General features: G+C 33.4%; 1 long non-coding RNA gene across 1 annotated transcript; it reads right to left on the minus strand.

Annotated features, from left to right (window-relative positions):
• Positions 1–14419: 14419 nt before the first annotated feature.
• On the minus strand, positions 14420–15023 carry LOC127097182 (uncharacterized). The gene is made up of 2 exons (XR_007792942.1): positions 14735–15023; positions 14420–14623 (listed from the first exon to the last, which is right to left on the minus strand). It is a non-coding gene; the product is annotated as an uncharacterized LOC127097182 (long non-coding RNA).
• Between the last annotated feature and the right edge of the window lie 2654 nt (positions 15024–17677).

Below are 17677 nucleotides of genomic sequence, written 5' to 3' on the forward strand. Positions count from 1 at the left end.
GTGCGGATCTGGTACTAGGAGCCCCTTAGTTAAAGACATTAGGGCCACACATAGCAGACTATAATGCTTTGTCCATCAAATTTTATGTCAAGGACACATTTATCACCCTTTATGGTGATCAACCTAAAGGTCCAAGACATGCTCAGTTTCATCACATTAAGCGATTGCACAACACTCACTCAATTGAAGCTTCATTTACACTTCAGTTTCAGAAAATTGAGCCTTCTTCCACTAGTGCACCAACTGAATTACATCCGGACCTAGCCACCATTGTTACTACTTTCTATGATATCTTTGACGAACCAAAGGGCTTACCACCACTGCGGTTTCAGGACCACACTATTCCATTGCTAGAGGGTAGCAACCCGTTCAAAGTGAGGCCTTATCGCTATCCACATAGTCAAAAGGCACAAATAGAGAAGATGGTTGCGGAAATGCTAGAGCAAGGCATTATTCAACCAAGTAACAACCCTTTCTCTTCACCTGTGTTATTAGTGAAAAAGAAAGATGGTTCGTGGCGTTTCTGCACCGATTGTCATGCATTGAATTCCATCACTGTCAAGGACAACTTTCCTATTCCCACTGTCGATGAACTACTTGATGAGCTATGTGGAGCACAGTACTTTTCCAAGCTTGATTTACGTTCCGGATATCACCAAATTTTGGTGACCCCAGAAGATCGTCATACAAAGGCCTTTCGAACACACCAAGGACTCTATGAGTGGCTTGTCATGCCCTTTGGACTCTCTAATGCCCCAGCCTCATTTCAAAGCTTAATGAATCATGTGTTTTAAATGCAGCTTAGAAGGTCGGTTTTGGTATTCTTTGACGATATTCTTGTCTATATTCCGACTTGGTCTTCCCATCTTACTCAATTGACTGAAGTTTTGACACTGATGCATCATCATTCCCTCTTCGCAAAGCTATCTAAGTGTTATTTCAGATTTACTATTATGGATTATCTTGGTCACACCATCTCTAGTCAAGGTGTGCATATGGATAAATCTAAGGTCCAAGCGGTACTTGACTGGCCTGTTCCATAAAATATCAAGCAGTTGTGTGGTTTCTTAGGCCTCTCAGGTTATTACAAACGCTTTATTCGCAATTATGCGACCATAGCTGCTCCTTTAACCACCTTGCTCAAGAAGGATGCTTTTGGTTGGAATTCTTCAGCTGCCACTACTTTTACTGCACTTAAGCAGGCCATTACTGTTGCCCCTGTTCTGGATTTACCGGACTTCTCTAAGCCATTTATACTAGAAACTGACGCGTCAGGGACTGTATAGGTGCTATTCTCAGTCAGGAGAAGCATCCCATCGCTTATTTCTCGAAGAAGCTCAGTCATTCGATGCAGCATAAATCTGCGTATGTGAGGGAATTATATGCAGTCACCGAAGTTATGGCTAAGTTTCAGCATTATATTTTAGGCCATAAGTTTATCATTCGAACAGATCAGCAGAGTTTGAAAGCTTTAACTGAACAAACGATACAAACACCGAAGCAGCAGAAATGGCTTCACAAATTTCTGGGCTTTGACTTCACCATTGAGTACAAACCCGACAAAGAAAATGTGGCAGCTGACGCCTTATCTCGTTCGTTCTTTATGGCTCTATCAGGTCCAGTTAATCCACTATTACCACTCATATCCACTGCTGTTGATGCGGATACTAACTTATATCAGATTAAGTTACAATGCATCCATGGTTCTTGCCCTGACCCCTCATATTAAGTGAAACAAGATATGCTTTATTGGAAGAACCGTATTGTAGTACCTCAGGTGCCTAGTATCATTCAAGCTATCTTAGAAGAATTCCATTCTTCTTTATTGGGTGGCCATGCTGGTATTGCTCGCACCAAAGCTCACATCACTTCACACTTCTGGTGGTCTTCTATGTCTAAAGATATTCACCTATTTGTATCAGAATGTTTGGTCTGTCAACAAGCTAAGACCGCTACTACAGCTCCTGCCGGCTTGCTGCAGCCCTTGCCTATTCCATCACAAATTTGGGAGGATGTCTCCATGGACTTTATCACCGGTCTCCCACCCTTAAATGGCTTTACCCTCCATTGAAAGCTGATTTCACCAGTGTTAAAGTTGCTGAATCCTTTCTTCACAATCTAGTGAAATTACATGGTTTTCCCAAGAGTTTAGTGTCCGATAGAGATAAGGTGTTTACAAGTTCCTTTTGGAAACACTTATTCAAGTTGAGTGGTACTACTTTGGCGATGAGTTCCGATTACCATCCGCAATCCGTTGGGTAAACCGAGGCAGTCAATAAATGCTTGGAAATGTACTTAAGATGTTTCACTGGCCAGGTACCTTAGAAGTGGGCTAAGTTACTTGACTGGGCCGAGTTTTGGTATAATTCGTCGTTTTAGTGTAGCATTGGGATGACACCTTTTAAAGCTGTGTATGGTAGAGAGCCTCCCATGCTACTTAAATACGACAATGCTGTTCCTGTTCCACCCTCACTGCAAACTTTACTGACAGAAAGGGATCATACTATACAATTGCTTAAGGCTAATCTGCATCGCGCTCAACAGGTCATGAAACATTATGCTGACACCAAGAGGAAATTTGCTGAGTTTAAGGTAGGTGATATGGTTTTAGTGAAGCTTCAACCATATCGGCAACACTCATTATCCTTACACCAAAATCAGAAACTGGGGTTGAGATATTTTGGTCCATTTCCTATCTTGGAAAAATTGGTGTTGTGGCTTATAAGGTCTTACTCCCTCCTTCGGCTAAAATCCATTCTGTTTTTCACATTGCTAACTTGAGTTGTGCAAAGGAAATCACTCCAATCAGTATATGCCTCTTCCTCTACTTACCACTGAAACTGGCCCAATACTATGTCCCGAGACTATTTTAGACTCACGAGTGTTACTGTAACAAGGCAAGGAAGTACCACAAGTGTTGGTGCAATGGTTTAACTTATCAGCAGCTGAAGCTACTTGGGAAAATTGGTCAGAATTTTCCTCCAATTATCCTAACTTTAACCTTGAGGACAAGGTTAATTTTAATGGAGGGAGTAATGTAATGAATAAGGACAAAAGGGGTAACAAATCACAACAGAATAATCAACACGTGGCATATGATCCTCAAATTCAGGAGTTGGGACGTGGAGTGAGAAGCAAAATTCCCAATAGAAAATATACCACTGATTTCATTTAACTAGCCCAATGATTAGTAATGAGTGGTGTGGAATTTAGTGGCAAGAATTGGATTCTCTTCTCCCTATGAGCACTATGCTTTCTAGATCCTTCCTTTAATTCCTCTGTACTTACATTTCTGCAAGTGGAGAACCACAATCATTTTATCATTTACGAAATAATACTTGAAATTTGTACTGTTGCATTGAGAAAATTAGTATAAATTTATCTTAATCGCTGTATTGTGTGCATCTATTTTGAACCATAACAAATTATTCTTTCACCTCAACTCAATAGAATATAAAAATGTTAAGTTTATTTATTTTTTAAAATTTAGAGTTTTTCTCTTTTATAAAAAAATTAGAATTTATTTTAAAAAGAAAAAGCTTTTCAAAAACTTACCTATGCATATGTAAATATAAATTTTTGTGGATAAAATTGTTTATCGGATAACTAAATTTTCTGAATTTTCAGAAAACTTAGAAAACAAATTTTGGAAATTTTTCTTCAACTTATTTGTTGATATATGTAAGTTTTTGTGGAAAAAATTGTATATTGAGAAATTTATAAACAAATATTTCCGAAAATTTACTCACGGCTTATTGTTATAAAGTTATGTTTCTTAGGTTAACTTGTATTGGAAATTTATTCGCAAATTATTTGTTGATAATTCTTTACAATAATTTTTATAATTTATTTTGAAAAAAAATTTAAGAATTATTTTTTAATTTGTTTTGGTGTGTAATTTAACCCACAAAAACATACAATTGCCCACAAATAAATCGTTGGTAAGTTTTTGAAAATATTTCTTGTAAGGTTTCCGTAAATAAATTTAATCGAAAAACTTAAAATTACTCATGAATAAATAGTTAGTAAATTTTCAAAAAAAATATTTTTAAAATAATTAAAAAAAATTTATATACGAGAAAAAAAACTCTAAGTTTAAAAAGAATAATTTTTTTTAAATATTTTATAAAGATAAAAGTATAAGAGATTAATTATTATACACTGTCAGTGTAAAAAGTTTTACACCGTCGATTCATCACCATCACCCGTTTGTATTATTTTATAGATTTTTAAAATAAAAGTCAAACTTCTTTTAATATCCGATGTCTATGATTAACTGACGGTGTAAAATCCTTTTACGCTGTCAGTGTATTTCAATTAAACTCAAAGTATAATTGTTGAAGTATATGAATTTTTCTTTTTCTATTTTGAGAGATTTTTATTTTGCCGTTCTACTTTGACCTTAATTGGGTCCGCCTGTACGAGATTTGGTTACCTTGAGAAATCTTTTTGTCACCCTCTAAATTCTACTTACCACTCCCATACCCCTATACTTTTACTATTATACATTTTATGATTTTTCATGTTTTTCATTTTTTTTTTTGTGTTTTTCCGAATTTTTAAATTTTTTGGAGTTATTATTGGACTTTTGAATAATTTCATGAGTTTTTATCGGATTTTTGGAAGATCTATGAGTTTTTACAGAATTTTTTAAAAATTACTGGATTTGAATTGTCAGATTTTTCAAATTCACTAACGCATTTTTCAAAAAAGTATGAGTTTTTACCAGATTTTTCAAAAAATCTACGAGTTTTTATCAGAATTAAAAAAAAAAAGAGTTTTTATCGGATTTTTTTGAAAAATCTATGAGTTGCATAGACTTGCACATTCTCTTATGAAATTTAAACTTTTGGAGTTTTCCAGTTTTTTAGAAGTAATTTGAAAAACCAAAACTACCTTTTAGATTCTAATTATGTATTGTGTTTTTTTAGGTATTTGAACTTTCGAATCTAAAACAACCTTTAACACATAAATAATTAATTAAATCAAATTAAATTCAACAATATAATATACAGACAACACCAATAATACACCAATGTAAATTAACGATATGAATTAAACACAAGCAAGAATATAGATAGAACAAAGTTACTTATTCATCGGAATAAACCACACAAGTCTCAATTTTATCATATTCCAGAATTAATTAAGTTTGAACAGATAACATGAATAGATTTGATCAAAATAACACATAATTCGATCAGTTTCTTAGTACGATTTTGACAAAATATCAAGAACATGACTTTAACATCACAATAGTCCTTGTCCCTATGAGATGAATGTGTGGAACAAGTTGGAGAGATAAGATATTTGTGGAGCAACCATGTTATTATATACCACATATACTGGATGAAGCTTTAACGTTGGTATAAACTTAGAAATTTCAGTCTCTTCTTGAAGAAATAAGGTAGAAGAATGCAAGGAGGTGACTGGGAGAAGGTAGCAAGGAAAGGTAGAATGTGAGCAGCAAGAACAACAAAATGGGACATGCATTCAGTTTCGAAAAACCAGAAGGAAGTGAAGAAGGTGACTTATTTTTATTTCTCAGAGTTTCCATATGATTGTGTAGCAAGGGACATCTTTGATATCTTTATTGAATTTGGAGATTTAGAGGAGATAATTATTCCTCCTCGAAGAAACAAAATCATGTAGAAGATTTGGATTCGCCAAAATTTCAAACGCTGAAGACGACTAGATGTTAGCAGTCAAGCTTGACAACGTTTTCATTGGATAAAGGAAAATTTATGCGAATATTCCAAGATTTCAGAAAGGTAAGAAGACTCAATTTGAAGATCAATACCATCATCAAGAAGGGAACGCCGTGAACCATTCAAAACTTTTCAGAAATGGAAATAGAAAATATCAAGCTAATCAGAAGGTGAACAACAACATATCCTTTGTAGAAGTGCTAGGAAAGAAGAAGAGAGTTCTTGAAGGGTCATCTCATCCTTCATTGTCCAATGCTCCGGTCTACTTAAATTTCCAATCCCAAATGAAAGTTGATGAGAGGCTCAATAAAGCTTACGTAAGAAATATGTTGTTTGTGGGGATGTCGTATAACATCCAAAATATTTTCCACCTGGAAGGTTATTTATGCATTAAGGTAGCTCCTCTTAAAGCAAACTCGTGTCTTCCCAAGGAAGGGGCCCCATGATAAATTAAATATCTTATTCTCGAAGGTAGAAGTTGATGGAGTCAATGGTTCTCAGAAATATGTGAATGGAATATTCGAGACGTGGACCCAGAAGGAGTAGTTTGGAAAATATGCTATGGTATACCTTGCCACACATGGTCTATAGAATTCTTTGAACTCATCACCTATATGGTGGGAGTTTATATATGCTCAGATAATAGCACACTCAAACAAGATTGCATGGATGTGGCTAGATTTATGATAAGAACTAGATGCTCAATGGTGTTAAATGAGATTCTCTCTGTGAAAATTGATGGTGAAACATTATGTATCAAGTTGGTAGAGGTCTCTCAAAGTCATTTAAGAATCTTTTTGCTAAATCAACAACCACCTGAACATAAGATTCACTCAGACAACTCATTCTCTTTCAAAAGCTCTGAGGATTGGGACTTGGAGGTTGTCATAGAATATGACCGAATCAGAGATCATGAGATTAGAGATTCAATTTCAAATTCTATTTAAGCAAGATGCGTCAGATACATGATATGCATATAGAATATGTACGATACTGTCTTTTGTTTTTATAAGTAAAATTCAACAATTGAACTTAATTCTGTAAGCGTTTGTTTAGTTTCTTTTCGTGAATATGATTGATTTTGATTTTGAATGAATTGATTTTTTAAATTTGAGTCTTGTTAAAAATAAATTGAAGATAATGTGATTTACATATAATTAAATTCTTGCAAAAATGAATTAAAAAGTAAATTTATATGTAAATGAAATTATGTTCTTAAGGGACATATGTTGGACCATGTGTGTTAACTAATATGTTCACATCTTAAACCAGAATTGACATATAATAGAAAAAAACATCATAGGCTTAAATGCATTTTTGATCCCCCTATGTTAATTTTGATAATTTTTTTGTCCCCATTTAAAAAAAAATAGTTTTTTAGTCCCATAATATCAAATTTCATATTTTTTTTGTGGTCCCCCTTCACATGTCAAGCTCACTTGTAGATGTGGCATTAGAACTTATAAGTTGACATATTTTTAATGTTTCCACGTAATTAAAATCCACAAATTTATTTATTTTTTAAAAATAATGTTATTTTAAAAAAATTATTCCCTCTGTTCCTTTTTAAGTGTCATTTTTTGACTTTTACATATATCAAGGAAGCTAATCATTATTGTTACTTTTCAAATACTAATTATTCTTTTACCTATAATACCCTTAATTATTTATTACATTCACTTTACTTTTCTCTCTTTGTAATCATTATCTAGGGGTAATTTTGACAAAATTGCAATTAATATTCCTTTGAACTTTGCAAATGACAATTAAAAAGAAACAAATTTTTTACAAGAAAGTGACACTTATAAAGGAACGGAGGGAGTATTTTTTCAATTAAAATTAAAAATAAATATTTATTAATAGAATGGGACAACATCGTCTTCTTCTTTTGAGTTCTTCTTCATCCCCTTTTTTCTAAACCTTTTATGAAACCCTAATATAATCTAGACTCATAATTAGGAATCAAAATGCTAAGCTTTCCACATTAATTCTCAACTCATTTTCATTTCATTTAAAGAATCAACAAGCAATATTCTGCTAATTTAGTCTCCACATCAATATTGTTGATTTAGTAATATTATGCATACAAGAAGATCATGACTATGAAGATACATTAATCTCTTCTTCTACCAATGAAGTCTACAACAAGCCTCATCCTTCTAACATGCGTTACACACATGCTGGCTGCCACCTGATGCCCACCCTGCATAAACACCACTATACCCTTCCCATTAAGCACCACCACCACCACATGCGGTGACCCGTTCAAAAAATCCGTTTCACCTCTTCCGATTCACTGGTTTTTGAAACACTAAACAACACATAACCTATCGAATCCATTAACCTCTGAACCCAACGATTTGTAATCCAACCCACTCCACTTATCCCTAACACATGCACTTCCACCGATAAGATCCACCAAGGAATCCAACTCAACAATACTCTTCCCTTCAACATTACGAGTTCAAACACTATCATTTACCTCAACTGCACACTCACTCTTCTCCAATCACCGCTCAACTGCTCCACCGCTATCTTTCTATGGACCATTGGTCTAGACCCGATTTGGACATTCAGTGGATGTCCCCTAGAGAAACCGTTTGTGGGTCATAAAAATATTGTGATGCTGCTACGTCGACTTGTGGGGTTGATGCTTCATCAAGTAATGGGATCAAGAGATGTTTATGTAATTGAGAGCTTGTTAGGGTTTCTGAATGGGGTGAATGAGGTGTTTCTATTAATAAATATTTATTTTTAATTTTAATTGAAAAATATTTATTTAAAATGACTTTATTCTTAAAATAATAAATGTGTAGATTTTAATTATGTGGCAACACTAAAAATATGCCAACTAATAAGTTACAATGACACATTTACAAGTGAGCCTGAGATGTGAAGGGGAAAAAAAACATGAAATATGATGTTAAGGGACTAAAAAACTGTTCTTTTAGATGGCGACTAAATAGTTATCAAAACTAACATAGGGGGATCAAAACTGCATTTAATCCTAAATCATAAAGTAAATAAAGAACACAAGAGAATTGGTAATCCAGTTTGGTGCAATGTTACCTACGTCAGGTTTTTTAAGGGCCTAACCAACCTGGTCGCTTGAGGAATATAACCAACTGGGTTACAAAAGTTTGTGTTTACAAAATTTACCTCTTGATAAGCTAGTAACACATAAGATGAAGATCAGATGGATACACTTAAAAGATATACAATGAAAGTTCCACGTGTTTCTCTCTTTGTTGTGTTGTGGTGTTGTAGCTTCAACATCTGCTAAGACTCACACACATCCACATGCATACTTGCGTTCACACACTCTCCTTTCTACGATCTTATGTCTCCCTCTCGGTCTCCTATATGTATATCTTCTATTTTCTTTTTCTTCAAAATATATGTGATATGAATAGATCCATTGGAGGAAAGATACATTGGAGGGTAGAAAAGGAATTTACCTTAAAGTATCCATTTTATAAAGGTCACTTCATATGCAGCAGTTGGGTGGCGTTTGCAGCAGAGAGTTTTTGATGATGGGACGTGATACGTTTATTTACTTAGAAAGTATATTTTCTTTTTGAACTTCTGTCACATCAAACAGTATTGAACTTTAACTTAAATCTGCTAGTCAGATGCTTCTTATGAAAGTGGATTGAAGCTTGAGTAGAGATCAAAATCCGTCTTCATAAGGAAATCTCTTTTTGAATGTACTTCCTTAAGTATAATACTCGTCATAATCAGAGGCTTCATATAAAAGATGAAGTGAAACTTAAGCAGAGTCCAAAGCCTAGATGATGTAGACTACACAATCTATTTAAAGTGAGGCTTGAAAGTACTATAATCCAAAGTGAATGTGAACAAGAAATGCTGAAGCATTTAATAGTTTGTTCACATCAGATGCGTTGACTGTTAGAGAACCATTTCCTCTTGCTTACTAACTTCTAGTCAGAGGCTTCAAATATAATTTGATGAAGCTTGAGTAGAGTTCTCATCCTGTCTTCAGAATTTGGAGAGACTTTAGAGTCCTTGGAGTACTGGGTTCTAAGACTAAAAAAACTTGTAGTCAGAGCTTTTACTAGAGCTTGTCTAGATGGTTTTTGTTTAGAAACGTTGACTTGATAATCTTGAAGCTTGACTTGCTTTAAATAAATATTTGAATTCTTCCTTTTGTTCAACATGTATCTTCTCTTCATAATCATCTTTCAGCTTTCTTCAGATTTTGTCTACGTTCTACGTTCAGATTAACTTCATAAACGTCATAACTTTCTTCAGAGTCTGGCTTTGATAATTTTATGTAGTTCAGACCATGCTTCATACTTTTATTTGATTTAAAGTTTGCTTTCCATTAGGCTTTTCTTTCTTCTGAGTTGAAAATCAAAGTTAACTTCTCTAGAGTCTTCAACTATCAAAGTTGAATTCATAATTTGCATTTGAAGTTCCTTGATCAGAATATGCTTTAATTAGCATTTGCTATTTCCATTTTGTTTCTATTATGACCTTTGAGATTCTGCACACTTAACAAAACAATTAGTGCATAAAATTATTCTTTTACATTTTGTTATCATAAAAACATAAAGGTATGTAGATGCACAACCAAACTTGTTCTTACAGAAAGCACTGACGGCCAAAGGAAGAAATATAGAAAGATCGCTTATGGAGCTAGACCCTTTGCTTCTTAGTCTTTTTCCCTTTTTATCTCCACCATATTCTTCTCTGAACCATCTTATTTCATATATTTGTACTTTCTTCGGTCCACATCTTGTAATTTTGAATGATCAATGAAGTATTTCTTTTCCTTTTCAATAATCTTTATCATTCTTCCGTTTTATCTGTATCTTTTTTACTGATGACAAAAGGGGAGGAACGATATGATTTTGATTCATTTTTATCCTAAGATAAATCCAAAACATTTTAATATTTTGTGGGATAAATTATGAGACTATTTGTGTTGGTTGAAAATAAAAAAATTCTAAATCTTAAACTCAGGGGGAGCTTGCAAACCTCACTCTGTGAACTTAAGCTAAGAAAATTTTGAAGGTCTAAAATTCAGGAGAGCTTACAAACCTAACTCTGACTTTTAGTTGATTATTTGTTAATTCAGATTTTTTCATCAAAACTATAGTATTTGTCATCATAAAAAGAAGGAGATTGTTGGAACAATTTTGGTTATACATCTACAATCCTTGAGTTTTGATGATAACAAAGTATAAAGAACAATTTTATACTCTAATAGTTTTTTAAGTGTGCAAAATATGAACAAGCTAGATGCTAGATAAAGAAGACTTTGAACAAGCCAGTTGCTGGATAAAGCACACTCAGAACAAGCCATATGTTGGATAAAGCAAACTCTGAAAAAGGCAGACGTTGAACAAAGCTGGATAAAACAGACTTTTGGACTCTGGATAAAGAGACTCTGAAATCTAGACTTCATCAAACTCTGGACTCTGAACATCACTAGACTCTGAACTCTGGACATCATCAGATTTTTAACCGAGCTTTAAATACAAAAAAGTACAAAATTAATAGTCAACTCTGGATAACCTAGTTAACGCTTCTAAAGCAAACAATCCAGACTTACTATGATAAATTCAAGCCTCGCGTTCACTAGACTCTAAAGTCTAAACTTTAAGGCTTTAAACTCTGATCAAACTTTAAATCATCTCAAATACGAATCCAATGATGTAGAGAACAATGAATGAAATAATATTTCTGAAAATCGTACATTCAAGCGGCAAAATCACATGTTTCTTTAAAGGACAAATATGCTGGAATTATTAAGGAATGTACAACCAACGGTACTCCATATTTCACGACTCAACCTCGTACAACTATTACAATTGTGGAATTGATGAAGTTTCCAATTCTATCCTCCAATGATATTATTCATCGCCTATTTAAAGAGGACACAGGAATTGTAAAAAATATGGAATACTAAAGTGATATACAACAACGAGCAGATTAAAGTAACACTCACTACACTTAGAGATTTTCATTTGTATATTTTCTTAAGTGTAAACTCTGAATTTCATTGAGTGTATTTGCTTGCAAAAATGCATTCTTGAAAACACATATCTTTGTATTGTAACTTTGAGTTATTCCTTGAGGGACTAAGTTTAGTCTATAGTCTCAAGAAGTCATTGACAATTAATATTGAAGTTTTTCCTTAACGGACTAAGTTTAGTCAGTAGCCTTGAGAATTCATTGATATTTGGTCTTTGAATTTATAATCTGATTGATTAGTGGATTAAGTGCTTATGAGAAGGAAAAATTACTCTAGTGGACTAGATTAACCTAGTTAACGGTGAACTAATATCAAAATCATTATGTATTTTTATCTTTGTTGTCCGTGTCATTAGTTTGTGATTGGTTCGGTAATACCAACAGGTAAAAACCAATATAGATATAGTTACCATGGCATTGTGTAAATCAATTTATTAATAGAAAATACAATAAAATTTATCTTCCTTTATGGCATCATTCACCTATTTCAATCTGTTTCTGCTCTCTAACTAACTTTTGTTCAACTATAACTAACTTTTAGTTACACTATTCACAAGTTATAAGAACTGATACTTCATCTTCTTCATTGATTCAACTCTTGATTTCAGCTATGGATGAGCCTTCTCAAGCTACCAGAATCAAAAGTTCAACTCAAAACTCACAGCTAGTCACATCCGGTGCCTTTGATTTGAATTCATCACATCATTTTGGTCCAAAACTTTCAATTAAGCTGCAAGACAACAACTATCTTCTTTGGAATAAAAAAGTTAAGGGAGTAATCCTCACTCAAAGAATGCATAAATTAGTAGTGAATCCTCAAATTCCGTAGAAGTTCAATATGGAGCAAGATTGAATCGAAGACAAAGTCTTTAAGGTGTATGAGTCTTGGATAGTGCAAGATTAAGTTGTGTTCATATGACTTCTCTCAACAATCTTGGAATCAATTCTACCTAGCTTTTATCATGCAAGCATGCTTTTGTAGTATATGACAAAATTCATAAATACTTCAATGCTCATATCAAGGCGCAAGTTAGACAAATTCGAGTTGAGTTGAATATCAATGAAGAAAGGTAACAAATCCATTACTAAGTATGTCCTTAGGATCAAAGTTATTTTCAATTCCTTGTTAGGTGTTGGATATGCTATCTCAAATCAATATCAGATTGATTTCATCCTTGCTGGTTTACAAGAGGAATACAATATGTTTGTAATGTAAATGTATGGGAACTCTGAGTCTTTAACACTCTATACTGTTTAGGCTTTCATTTATGTCCAAGTAGTTCAATTGGACAAGTTTCGACAAGAGTTAGTTATGTCAAATATCATTGCGAATTTAGCATACATAAATCAACTAACAACCGGTGTACGTGAAAGTTTTGCAAGTAATCGATGTATAAGTCATATGACTCGTGGAAGAAGTTTTCGTATAGGTTGTTCTTCACGTGGTAATTGAACTACCTGTCAATTGTGTGGGAAGTATGGTCACGATGTTGCTGATTGATGGCATAGGTTTGATGAAACATTTACACCTACATGGTCTCAGTCTAACTTATCAAAATTTCAAAGTGCAACAACTAAGAAACATGAAGCATCCACCTTAAATGTTGAAGCCATTTTCATGATGGCCATTACACATGAGTATTCCTTATTTGCTGAACTTGAAAAGCAAGCTTTGTTTGTTGATTCAGGTTCCTCCCATCACCTTATACCTCATGCTCATTTCTTTACATGTCAAGAAACCTTATGCAAGTCAAAGTAGAGTTTGTATGGATAATGATCAGACTTTATCCATTAATTATGTAGGGTATTCCTTTGTGGTTTCCAAGTACAACCCTGCTATTTCTCTAACTCTTAATGATATTTTTTATGTTCCTTGCATAACAAAAAACCTGTTATAAGTGTCTAAATTCTCTAAAGATAATAAGGCTGTGTTTAAATTCATTGATGATAAGTGCTATGTAAAATTTCAGGTTTCTAAGCTCATTTTACTTGAAGACTATCTTGACACATCTGGTTTGTATTCCTTTACACATTTGCTAGTAGGGCCTTCAAGGAGACCTCTTTTGAGCACTATCAATCATAATTGTTCTTTTACTGTTAGCAAAATTGTTAATTTAATTTTTGTTATGTCATTATTGAAGTAAATGAACCTAACACTAGCTCTTTGTGGCATTATAGGCTTGGTCATGCTCACTTTTCTGCTATTAGAGTTTCCTTGAAACATTCTAATGAGAATATCTCTAATAAAGAAAACACTGGGTTTTATAAACCATGTTGTTTGGGAAAATCTCATAAAATACATAATCTGTTATCATATACTATATATTCTTCTCTCTTTGAATTTGTTCACATTGATATTTGGGGCCTTTCACCTCATCCATCTAGTCATGTCTTATAATACTATATTGTATTTGTAGAGGCATATACTTAGTATACTTGGATCTATTTCTTGACACATAAGTCATAGGCATTTCATGCCTTTAAACTCTTCTTCACCTTTGTCGAAACAGAGTTTCATACCACTATAAAAGCTTCTCCATAGTCTCAAACAAGCCCCCCAAAGCATGTGTAATGTGTAATCATTCCTTATTCATATATTCCCATTGAGGCTTAACCATTTATATGCACTAGTCTAGTCTATGTTGATGACTTCTCATCACATGATCCTCACCCACTCTGGATGAAACATAAGGCATATATTATTGAAGAAATTCAACTTGAAAATTATCATTATAATTATCATTATATCTATACATGGCTGAATACTAATTGTAATTTACAGTTTAAGCTGAAACTCCTGCTTCATCTAGCTCCTTAATTATATTCCTTCACCTACCCTACCCTGTAGTAAAAAAAACTACTGCATCACCTTTGAGTGTTAATAATTTCACACCCCAAAGCTCCCATGGCAGCACCTACAATTGCAATTAGAAACAATACAAACTCTCAAATCTTCATCTTCTTGAACTGACTTTTAATCATTCCAACACAATAGTAAAACAGTACATCTCCATATTATGTATAACCTTGCTCTCTGCTGACGAACTTGCTTCGAACTGTATCGTCCCAGCGATCGAACCTTCGAACCCTTCATTGAAAATGAACCAGCAGTAGCAGTAGCAGTAGCAGCCATTAATAAATTCTCTTTATACTTCAAAGTTTGCTGTGTGAACAAGTTATGAAAATATGGGAAAATAAGGTGTATCAAGTTGTTGTTTGAATACTTAAATAATAGACTAATGAACCATAAATATATATATAGCTGATTGAAGAGGTAGTGTGTGTGTGGAGATATGAAGGGGGAAAATTTGTGGTGGAGAAATGACATGGAAATGACCCATATATATTATGGTTGTGGAAATTAAACAAGACATGTATGTCCCACTATTCACCTATGACCTTGTCTGTTTTGCCAAACTCGATTGAGAGGAACTACTCATCCACTGCTACTAGTCTCATCTCATCTTTCTCTTCTTATTGTTACTTTATTAATCTTTCATAAATATAAGTTTATGCTACTAAATAAAAAAAAAATTGATAGTAATAGTGTAATTATTGACAAATTAATATTCGTTTACAAATTCATTTTTGGAAAAGAGAAATTGTTTGTGAATTCTAAATTCAATTGTTGATGTGATAATTTCATAAATAGATAATATGTGAGTATATTTTAATTTTTCTTTTAGATATCGATGAGGCTTCACGGCCCAACTTACATGAAGTTTTTGTTATTATAAAAAAAAACAAATTTTTAATACATTATGTATTCTATATCAAATAAAAAGATAACATATCATAAAAGTACGTTGATAAAAAAATTAATATATTTTTTTTTTAAAGTTTAGTCTTTACCATAATTTTAAGGCGAGATCGTTTAATTTGGTTATCTCATTTTCAATATGTAGATGATATTGTCTTTTTGGCCGTCTCTACCATTGAGAAACTAAAAAATATTTAGGGCGATTCTAAAGGAGTTTGAATTGTCTTCGGGTTAATTTCTTCAAGAGCAGTTCTGTAGGGATTATTGTAGACCTTGTATTTTTTTTTGCCTTTGCGGGTGATTTTCTCCACCGTAGGATTGAAACCCTCTCATTTAAGTACCTAGACCTCTCAATGGGGCTAATACTAAGGTTGAATTTATTTGAAATACTTTAGTCAGTTTGTTGATCAAGAGACTTCATTCTTCAAAGTACAAATACGTTAGTTTGGATGGTCGAGTGGTCATTCTTCATTTTATGCTTAATGCTAACCCTATATTCTTTATTTTTTAAAGATGCATGCGAAGGTTTGGAAGAAACTTGTTAAGATTCAAAGATGTTCGTTGGGGAGAAGTGAAGGGAAATTCTAAGATCTCTTGGGTCAAATGGGATAATGTTTGTAAGATCTTTTAGTGGTTGGGTTATTCCTACTGATCTAGGCACATGCTTGAGTTTTCCTCTCATTAGATGGTAAGGCTAAGTCTAAGAGTGGCTTTGCTATGATTTGACATGTTGTTATCTTGTCTATTTGGAGGATTTGTAATGATGGTATCTTTAACGATGTTTCAACAACTGCGAAAGAAGTGGATGAGAATAATATTTTTCTGGCTTGAAAAAGGTTTCTAGATATAGTAGAAATGAACCAATGTAATTTCTCTAACTTCCTTCAAAACCTTATCATCTGCTTTAACCAATAACGAAACTAGTGTTTTGTCTTGATTATGAGGTTGATAGTGATTTTTGTTTTTTGGTTCTTTCTTGGTGTCCTCTGATCTGTTGATAGTGGTTCTGGCAGTATGAGTTCTATCCTGAATCCATGGGATGAGGTTTCTAGTTGCTTGGGTGTTTTTTTCTATGAGACTCATCTTGATTTTTAGCTAATCTAATGCTTCTTTGTTTTGTTTTGGTTTTGGTTTTTTGTTGTACTATTGTTTTTCTTTTTTGTGGTCCGTTTAATACATATTGTACTAACCAATACCTTTTTTTTTTTTTTTGTATTTTAGTGTTCTACACCTCTCTTTTAATATATTATATTTCCATAAAAAAACAAAAAGAAAATGGATAACAACATTAAAAGATATAAGTATTGTGCTTAAGTTAAACTACTTTAAGAATATATTCAGGGGTATATCATAGACTCGGGCGAGTATAACAGTTTTAGTTAAATAGGCTACTTTAAGAATATACTCGGGGGTATATCATAGACCCCGATGGGTATATTGGTTTTGTTTTTTAGATAGTTTATTTTAATTTTGATTTGAGTGGCTAGTGTGTCTATAAAGATCACCCCTCATTGTAATTGAAATATACACAATAGTCAATAAACTTTTCCCTCAATCACTCTAATTTTCTTTCAGTTTATCATCATTTGTCAAGTAACTTGTGAGACAGGTTACCCGACAAATTTGTATCAATAACACATGTTCAGTCTTCAATATCTAGCCATTGCGAATGGAAGCACTACCTCCAACCAATTCTCATCCAATCTACCATTTTTCAATGAAGAAAACTATGATAGATGGTGTGCACAGATGAATGTCATATTCAAATTTCAAGATGTACTTGAAATCGTGAATTATGGTTTCTCGGCATTAGAGGAAACTGATAATGAGGCTAAAAGGGTTTCTCATCGTGAAATGAGAAAGAAAGATGGGGAAAGGCTTGTTCTTGATCCATTAATGTGTGGACTCAAAGATCTGTGAGAAGATTATCGAGCAAGAAATGACCAAAGAGGCCTGGGATGCTCTCAAGAAACTGTATGATGGATATGAGAAATTAAAGAAAGTGAAGTTGCAATCTTTGAGGAAGCAATATGAAAACTTGTAGACGAAAGATGATGAAACCATTGCTAAGTTCTTCTCAAAGATGGCGGTTTTGACAAATCATATGAAAAGACCTCTGAATTGTAGAATATGGAGAAGGTGTTAAAGGCTCTTCCAGACAATTTTAATTACATTATGGTGGCAATTGAAGAATCAAAAGACTTATCAT

Source organism: Lathyrus oleraceus, chromosome 6, assembly GCF_024323335.1.
Source record: "Lathyrus oleraceus cultivar Zhongwan6 chromosome 6, CAAS_Psat_ZW6_1.0, whole genome shotgun sequence".
NCBI lineage: Eukaryota > Viridiplantae > Streptophyta > Magnoliopsida > Fabales > Fabaceae > Lathyrus > Lathyrus oleraceus.